The sequence below is a fragment of the Hippocampus comes genome, unplaced genomic scaffold (assembly GCF_001891065.2).
Source record: "Hippocampus comes isolate QL1 unplaced genomic scaffold, H_comes_QL1_v1.1 scaffold7, whole genome shotgun sequence".
In the NCBI taxonomy this organism is placed as follows: domain Eukaryota; kingdom Metazoa; phylum Chordata; class Actinopteri; order Syngnathiformes; family Syngnathidae; genus Hippocampus; species Hippocampus comes.
This window is the reverse complement of record NW_017842060.1, coordinates 2,785,333-2,795,139: the sequence shown is the minus strand read 5'-3', so window position 1 is coordinate 2,795,139 and position 9,807 is coordinate 2,785,333. Positions and strand designations below refer to the sequence as shown.

Below are 9,807 nucleotides of genomic sequence, written 5' to 3'. Positions count from 1 at the left end.
CGTTTGGAAACGTTTGGAAACAAAATGGTGGCTGTGAGTGTCATGTGACCATGTGTCAAATGGAGGAGTGTGCATATTTCGTCCATCCATCCATTATCTGAACTGCCTGATCCTTACGGGGATAGTGGGTATGATGGAGCCTACCGCAGCCATCTTCGGGCCAGAAGAATCCATAAAACACAGCAATGTAACTGAGCAGACATCCTTCGCTCAGTTTCTAAGGGTCAGTGCCTATCGGGGAGGCTCTTATTTTTGCAAACCATGCCAAGCGACCTTGGGTGATGATCCACATACAGTGGTACCTCGACTTACGAACGTCTCTTCATCATACGAAATGTTTAAGTTACGAAACGCCTCAACAGGAAAATATTGGCTCTTCTTACGGAAAAAGTGTCAAGATATGAAAGATAGAAATACAGTATGGGCAACTAGTCGCAGCTCCGAGTTTCCTGAACGTAACATACTTGGAGCTGCTCTGCCATTGGCTATTACCGAGCACGATCCTGCCATCCATTGGCTCAGAGGGACCTCTACCGTATGTTTCTGTGTGTGTGTGTAGATAGCTCAATAGATAGATGTGTATCGATGCAGCATCCTCGTCATTCGCCCCTCAGGTCATGAGGCATTCCATAAATGTGAATCACCCCAAAAAAGTGTTCACCAGTCGGGCAATCGCTCACTATGCTGATGTTTGCCTTGGACATTTTCGAAGGATTGTTAAAAGCCGACAAAAGCAAACGTCCTTGGATGAGTTTTTTACAAAACGCCAGGCAAAAACCACTTTCTGAGAGAGAACATGAACTAAAGAGGGCAAAAAACCAGGACGCAGTTAAAAGTTAAATGACAATTTTTATTCTTTGTTTTTTACATTATGCACAACTCTCATTTATTGTGCAACAATCTAATTGTGACATGTATTTGTTACATATTTTGATGCATTTTTATGCTTTCGAAAACATTTTTCTCTGAATTTGGGTGGGGGTGGTGGGGGGGGCTTGGTACAGATTAGGGCATTTACATGGAAAACACGTCTTTACTTACAAAATTTCCTTGTTCAGAAATTTCTTCCAGAACCAATTAATTTTGAAAGTAGAGGTACCACTGTACTGCTTCACCGAGTCGAAAATAAGCGCTTGATTATGCGAAGACATCTACCAAGGTCGCGATCGTAAAAATTTCCATTACACTTGTCTTGCTCTTGTCATGGATTTGCAAAGTCTGCAGTGCGATGGCATGAGCATAAACAAACACTTCATTGAGCCGTCTCTTGACCAAAGCCAAGTTCGGAATGGTTCAAATTCAAAGCCTCAGCCCTCAGCATTAGCGTCCAAGCACCATGAAACCACAGCGTACGGCTTGTTTTTAAGCGGACAAGAAATAGGAGTTAACTACCCGGGTCACTCCCACAAAGCGGACTTCAAAATGTTAATGAAGGTCAACATGGCAAAAGGACAGACGCAGCAGTCTTTTCGGGGGAATGTTGAGGCAAGCATGCAAACTAAATTAAATGTTCCCTGTCGCTTGACAAACATGCCTCTTTCGGTAGCTCGGCAAAAATGTAACTTTCCTGGACCCTTTTTCCATTGACCGCATCCTCAAAACGACTGGCTTCATCTTCAATTTGAGTTTCCAGGCCATCGTCATGGTATTCAGCCCCAAAATGGGTGATCCAAACTAAAATGGCTAACTTCTGTTCAATTTCAGGCAAGGGTCCTTGGTGCTTTCTTGTGCGTCCAGTTATGACAGATATGTCCACCCAATTTTACGTAGGCATTGGTATTGGGAGCAAACGTTTTTCTAACTTTCTTTTTTTTTTTCCAAGTGTAATTCGCCCTTAAAAAAAAAATGGCTGCTTCCAACCAAAACTGCCAATCTCTTGTTCACAATTGGGCCATGAGCCCTTGAGACTTTTTTTGTGCATCTTGTTAAGATAAACATGGCCACCCAAGTTTGCGTTGACTTAGGATACTGGTGCCGAGGCAAATTTTCTCCAACTTTCAAGGCTTATTTTTTTTTCTTGAAATCTGCCTCAAAATGGTTTCTTCAAGCCAAAGTAGCTAACTTTGATTTCAAGCCTGGGTGGGTCCATGAGACGTTCTTCATGCACCTTGTTATGCTAGACGTGTCCACCCAGTTTCTTGTCGAGTTGTGAAAGTGGTGTTGGGAGCATATTTTTACTAACGGAGTGACTTTTTCCTCAGTCCACACAAATTAGCGAGTTTTCAGGCATGTCGAGGTGCCCCCTCCACCAAATGCTATTAATTCGTCGGAAGAATAATAACAAACAGCATCTGGCGCTGAGACCCTAAATACGCGTTCTGGCATTTACCAAAACCGAGTGTGACTTTGCCGTGATGACTCGCGACACTAATCGTGAGCAGCACCTTCGCGGGCCAGGCTTACCCGAGCAGACAGCACCTCGGCAAAGACCAAAGGATAACAGTTGGCGTTAATCGAGTCAATTACGCAGATTCGCGTCTCCCGCAATTCCTTCACCGGTCAAATACATAACAGTGGATGTAGTTTCAAGAGGAGGAGGGCGGGTGAGTCCGGGAAGTGACTGTGAGGTGGAAAGAGCGGGGATCATCTCCAAAAACCACATCATGGTACAAAATGGTAAACGAGGGAGCAAATCATGCTTAAAAAGACAGTCCAAGGTTACATTTGTAGAGTTATAAGATCAGTTTTCATACTCTAATTTGGGGAGGAGGGAAGGGAGGGGGGCACAAGAAATGCCTTCGCGAGCTGACAAATTGGGAATACGTCTCCAAGACGCATTGGAAAAAATTTCGAAAAACCCGTCGCCCTAATGACGGAACGTACAAAAAGATGGCTCGGGGATCCACTTGCGAGATTAAACAGGTAACCAAAAATTTGTCTTCTGACACAAGGTGAATCGATCAAGGGTAGAGTGGGTGGACACGTCGACCAAGCAGACGCATGAATAAGTCTCAAGAACCAAGGCCCGATGAGGAACAGGTCAAGTATCGTCAAAGATTTCCAGAGCCGCATGTGCTGCATGGTATCGGAAAGTTGTCAGCACAGATGTTGGTCGTCCAATCCCGAGCGAACGTCGCCAAGACTTTCAAGACTTTGCCTCAGCCACCGCCCTTTATTAATGACACCGTGTTTCCCCACTTTTCACCCTGTTGCAGTTTAGCGTGCAGTATTGTCCCCGTGGCATGTCCTTGACTCCAAATTCTGCGTGCAAAGATGTCGGCGAACGTGGAGTGATGGAGTAGACGCTTTCTTCTGGGCGGAAGAGATGAAGAGGCTGCCATCAACGTACGGTGAGCATTCCATTAAAGACAACGCGAGAGGAAGAGAAGAAAGATACTTTGTGCCGTGTTAACCTTGATGGCCGCGAGCAGGGATCTCTTTCAACTGGATTAGATTTTTTTTTTTTAACCCCCAAGAGAGGGGAAAAAAAGAAAAAATCAATAGTGGGGAGCGGCGGCATGACAGGAGCATCACTCCAGAATTGAAGTGGCTGTCAGCCATTGTCATTTGCTGACTTTTGTTCGCCATTGTTCTTTTAAACCCTCATTTTTCTCTCTCTCGTGCCCATTGTCTGAATTCCCCGGTGATGTTTTATGTTGCAATTTGGAAACTCCGGGTCAAGGGATCAAGTGCAAGTGGGTCTTTTTCTTTTCTTTTTCCGGAAAAAAAAACAAAAACCAATTGCCGGACCCCCTTCGAGTCTCCCCATAACCTCTTTTGTGTTTTCCCCATGTATTTGCATTCTGAGCTATCAGAAAAGGACAAGGCAGATTCCCCGCCATCATCCGGACCCCTTTGTTGTAAACCATACCTCGCGGGAGTACTTGTCAACGCACGTGAGAAATTGGAGACCATCGCGGAGCGACGGCCCGGCGGCTACGCCGCTGAGCGTCAAGCGATTGCAAATCAAGCATGCTCGTGTCTTCAAACAGAGCTTTAAATTCCTGCCTCGAATGTTTTTTTTTTTTGTATGCGGCCATACCCCTGGACCTTCCTCTGTCACTCTAATTGATAAACAGAGGGCTGATACGGTGTAATGAGGCTCTGTTCTCCTGCCAATTATGCTGGTTAACCCTCACAACCCACTGAGAGGAAGAGGAGGAGGAGAAGGACGCATCAAGTGACAAGTGCAGCATTTAAATAATGATGAGAGTGAACTCACACGCTCCCTCTTTATTCGCAGGCAGGAACGTTCGCACAAGAGTGTGCATATGTGCATTTGTGAAGCGCGTGGCTACACGGTGAGCTGAAAAGTTTTAAAAATTAGTACCAGTTTCCTTGAGGGACACCAAAGTGGGTGGACCTGTCTATCAAGGCACAAATATGAGGACCCATGACGTAAACGTAACTATTTCAGTTGAAAACAACCATTTTTAGGGGGGGCTAAGAGTTTGTGGAAAACGGACCTTAGAAGTTTGAAAAAATGTGTCCAAGTTGTCAGTTTCACCCACTGACACAACATTGTGTGAACACGTCAATCATAACAAGATACGTGAAAATGTCTCAAGAACCTGTGTTCGAATTGGAAGAGCATTGCAGCCATTTTGGTTTGAATCAGCCGCTTGTCGGACAAATTACAACAACCGGGTCAAATTTGAGGAATTTCCTTTCTGACGATTTTGTTTCGGAGAGTTTACGATTTGTTTATTATCTGTTGAATATTTCCAATGGCGAAACCGGTGTGAGGTCAACACTAGGTTGGGCGTGCAGCAGTGGCTTTTGTGACTGTGCCATGAAACGCAACAAGAGCCAAGCAGGAAGCTCAACTGAAGCCCACAATGCAGTTACAAGTTCTTCTTTTTCTTCTTCTATCACCGCTCCGCATTTTCAAGCAGTCTGGTGGCCCTATGGCACCATGCTGCCTCTCACAGGTCAGTTTTGGTCCTACAGTGTGTGCGTGAGACGTTCCGCTACGTCTGCCTAGTGTCAGAGCTCCACATCGAGGACTGCAGAAACTGGCACGGCCGGACCAAAAAACCCCACAAATGCGGCACTTGGAGGCATGCCCTCATATTCTATTCGTTCCTTGAGCTGCAAAACTGGTTCCATCATCTCGGGTCCAGTTTATGACTGTCCGGCACAAGTAAAGAACAAGGTGCTTTTGTTATAGACGCGACTCCACCAATAACAATCCAATGATAATGCGGCACTCCGCTAGACCAAAGGGACAAAACTAAACTGGGAACGTCTTTGGATAGGGGAGGGGCGTGAGCGTCTGGTCAGTCAGACTCGCGCAATGAAATGAGCTGCAGAGGAAGCACCGGGAGACTTCATGATGCTGACAAGACAGCGGGACTGAGACAGTTGCGTTCCCCTGATGCTCTTCTGCTCCACTCTGCCGGGAAAAGCTTGCACAGCACAAAAAAAGCCGCGATAGAATATACATTTGGACCGCGGACTCGGCATTTGGTATAAAGCTAAAAACGACGAGTGTTAAAACTAGCTTTGTGGTGTCTGGACATGAGATTTTCCAATCATGACGTGCCGTGTCACAGTTTGGACATGACAGCTTGTGCACAGCCGGTGGCGGTGTCAGTCACAAGGCGGTGAAAATAGCCTTTGGGGGTTGGGGCTCTCTGCTGCGACGACAAGTGTGTTACACCAATTCCAACAATATAAAGGGTGAAACCATTGTGAGCGGGTTCAAAGTTGGATCACAGAGATGGCCCACTCTCTCAACGTCCCTTTTTGCCAATTTCTTTTATTCTTTCGGGCCATCGGATAAGAGGGGCGGGAATACCGCACTGCAAGACTCATCGGCTCAACGTTAATGTTATTCATGTGGGGCGGAAGGGCTCGCATCATTTTACAAGCTCAGCAGAGGAAAGACAATGACGCCAAACATTAATTAGCGTGCTATCGTCTGGCTCTCCTTGTATCTCTCCCAGCGCCAATTCAATTACTCCACATAACAGCGGCGGGATAAACCGAGGGGCTGGATAAAAAAAAAAAAGTGAAGAAAAAAAGGGATGAGAAAGAATAGAAATGACATGGGTCTTGCTCACTCTTCTCTATCTACACCTTCTTATCTGCCCTTGTGGCCCTGAGAGCACCACATTTCATCCCTAATGAACAGCCCCATAAAAAAAAAAAAAAAAAAAAAAAAAAAAGAGAGGGACTTCGATTTCTCCCGTATTGCACCCGCCCCCGCATTCCGTTTTCCCTATCTCTCGAACGCCCTCTCTTTTCCGGCTCCCCGGCGAGATATCGCCGTCTATCATTTGTTGTGTTGTGATCTGCAGATTCCCTTCACATTAAGGATCCTATTAGATAAAGAGCCTTCAAAGGTAATTGGATTTCCCCATCTCGCCAGCCACACTTTTAAGTTATCTTCCGTATCGAGTTCGCCTCAAGACCGTGATAATAACTCATTCAACCGGTACCGGGATTACTCCCGTGGCGTTCCACGCAAAACTATGTTCAGTGGAGAAGATTTCGGGCTAAAGTGAATCCCCGCTCTATCATAGTTCATCTTCGGCGCCACTGCTAAAAATCTTTCGATCCTGGTCAAAAGTTGAGTATAACTTCTCGGTAAATGGCTCAATAGTTTGAGAATTTCTCAAGTTCGTTCTTTGTCTGGCTGAGCAGAAAGGTATGTTATAAAAGTGACTCTGAAAATGGAAAAATAATATCCAAACACCTCCACTGGTGCAAGAGGGCAGGGAGGGGTGCGGGGGGAGGGGTGGGGGGCATGTTTCATTGGCCTGTTATTTTTATTGCTGCGGCGCAAAATGAAAGCGTGGGCTCCATCAGGCTGAAACAGAGCTTGCACCGAGGCAAAAATCAATAGAGCAATATCAGAGAGGGACTTATCAGGGGCTCTCACTTCTTCTCGGGGGGTCAGTGAGGAGGAGCGAGCCACATTTACGGGGGGCGGGGGGGGGGCAGATTCAATTGTGAAAAGATAGAGTTTTGGGGATGGACAAACAGACGCTGTCAATTAAAGAGAAGTTACAGCTTAGTATGACTTGTTTCCCCCCCACCAGTGCATAGTGCCGCTTCATTGAAAAACATAACTAGCCTGGTGGACACAAACAAGCAGCTTTTCACAAGAAACTATGGGTACAAAGTCGTAGTCTGTCATGCTAGCTGTATAAACTATGTTTTCTCAAAGCAAAACCTTTTTACCTACATCTGAAGAATGCATCTCAGTGTACAAGAATCACAATAAACCTGAATGCAATTTTTTTTTTAATCCGATGATTCAATTAATCAATGGAATAGATGATAGAATAATCGATCCGATAGATATTTAACAGCAGCAGCTGTTATGACCCGTGTATAAAAGTGTTTCAATTTATCAATTGTACATAGAAACCGTGTACCGCCATCTTAAAGCATGCATCTCTATGTATCAATTTTAGCTCTGTTCCTTGCCGTGTCCCATCACGCGTGCATGTTAAGCGAAGACTAAACCGTCCACAGGTGTCAACCCGAGTGCGACTCAACGTTTGTCTACATGCGACGAGTCCAGAGTATATCCTGCTTCTCGTACCGCAAGTGGGCTGCAATGCATTGGGCTCCAGCTAAACCACGACCCTAATGAGGTGCTTGTGGAGGCTCTCAGTCGTACAGGAAAGTTCCATCGTAGAAAGGGTTCTGTCAGTCATCATCTGTACCTGTGGGTAAAAAACAAACAAAAAAAAAAAAAAAAACAAAAAAAAAAGCAAAAAAGGACGTTTCGCTTCTCTCACAGAAGCTTCGTCAGCGGTAGACAACCCTGAAGTCTCCGTGAAGACTCCGGGAAGTTGCTCTGCGCTAAAAAGCTGAGCGTGGCCTGTTTGAGGACTGGGTGGGGATGGTTAGTCACGCCCCTATCACGCCTCTAATAAACCAATAGGGGCGTGACTAACCATCCCCACCCAGTCCTCAAACAGGCCACGCTCAGCTTTTTAGCGCAGAGCAACTTCCCGGAGTCTTCACGGAGACTTCAGGGTTGTCTACCGCTGACGAAGCTTCTGTGAGAGAAGCGAAACGTCCTTTTTTTTTTTTTTGTTTTTTTTTTTTTTTGTTTGTTTTTTACCCACAGGTACAGATGATGACTGACAGAACCCTTTCTACGACCCTAATGAGGACAAACGCTATTAAAAAAATGGATACATGAAAGAAAGGGAGGTGTTTATCAGCCATAAGTGCACCAAGTGACTAATTGGTGTGTGGCGTCTCTTTGAGGTAAAAACGTATTTTTCTAAGCGCTTTGCCCTTTCGTTCACACTGTCAAACTGTGTTTTATAGGGCACTTAAAAAACAGCTCTTGGAAACCTTTAACCAGGCTGCTTTTTTTTTTTTTTTTTTTAAAGATATACATTTAGTACCTGGACACGTGTGGACCAAAACTGGTCTCCTGGTCATTAAGTGCAATTCAAAAAAGTGTCAGTAAGAGCATAAAAAAAGTATATGTAAAATAGAGGGTGATGGTAAGTCCTGCAGCTTTGCAGTGGCGCTGCAGACACACAGTCAGGCTACTAGGTCTCAGGACTGTCTGCCGCTTTTAATGCCGGGCCAGATCCTGAGAAAGGGGAGGATGCCATATTCCTGTCATAGGGCGAAATACACCCCCAGTGGGAGAATAATGGACAGGATCTCTGCAGGACAGGAAATGATTGCGAGGAGATCTAGAGAGCAGCGGGTGGGAATCGAAGAAGGGTGGAGGGTGCAGCCGAGGGTGCCTACAGTTGGGAAGAAAGTTCTCAGTGAATGGCGACGTTTGTGTTTAGCAGAAGGGGCGTGGCGGTTACGCCACATTAGCAAAATGTTTGCTTAGCAACATGTGCCGAGCGTGGTGTCCCGTTCACCGTAAGCCTTTTTGGGACAGACCCAACCCGACGGGCAACTTCTCAAGTCGCCGAGTCAGCTCCTCTGAGATGTTAAGTTGTTCTTGTTTTTCACGGCTTGTGTTTTCACACGGAGCCCAAAAAAGATATTAAGTGGTTCTTTCAACATGACGGGCCAGACTCCACCACTGAACACTGACCTCTGATCAAGTGTTACATTTGATTCCGTGCCAAGCAAAAAAAAAAAAAAAAAGATTTGGTCTGTCATCATTTTAAAAATGAAGCAACATCCAAGGAACTCCAGACCTCGCTGGCCTCAGTTCAGGTGAGTGTTCACGAGACTATTATAAGAAAGACACTGGCCAAAAATGGCATCCATGGGAAACTTGCCAGGCGAAAACCCCTGCTGTCCAAAAAGAACAACAAGGCTTGTCTCACATTTGCCAAAAGACATCTTGATGATCCTCAAGACTTTTGGATAAACAATCTGTGGACTGATGAGTCAAAAACCAAACTTTTTGTAAGATGTGCGGCCCGTTCCATCGGGCGTACAAATGGCACAGCATTTGATAAAAATTATGCCAGCAGTGAAGCATGGTGGTGGCATTGTGATGGTCTATGGCTGCTCTGCTACCTCAGGATCAGGACAACTTGCTGTGATTGATGGAACAATGAATTCCGCTGTGTACGAGAAAATCCTGAAGGAGAACGCCCGGCCATTAATTCGTGCCCTTAAAGTCAAGTGCTCTTGGATCATGTAGCAGGACAACAATCCGAAACATACCAAAATTAAAATCAAAATTCACAGCTAGCCAATGACTGACTTAGAAAACCAATTCAGCAATTTCAATGTGTATAAATCATCTCTCTGCATCTGCTTGTGGAGGCTCTCAGTCGTACAGGAAAGTTCCATCGTAGAAAGGGTTCTGTCAGTCGTCATCTGTACCTGTGGGTAAAAAACAAAAAACAAAAAACAAAAAAAAAAAAACAAAAAACAAAAAAAAAAAAAACAAAAAAGGACGTTTCGCTTCTC

At 45.3% G+C, this 9,807-nt stretch overlaps 1 protein-coding gene across 8 annotated transcripts in view; it reads right to left on the bottom strand.

The window, feature by feature from the left end:
- lrba (LPS-responsive vesicle trafficking, beach and anchor containing) overlaps positions 1 to 9,807 on the bottom strand; it is a 180,274-nt gene that overhangs the window by 95,533 nt on the left and 74,934 nt on the right. The gene's annotated exons all lie outside the window — the stretch shown is intronic.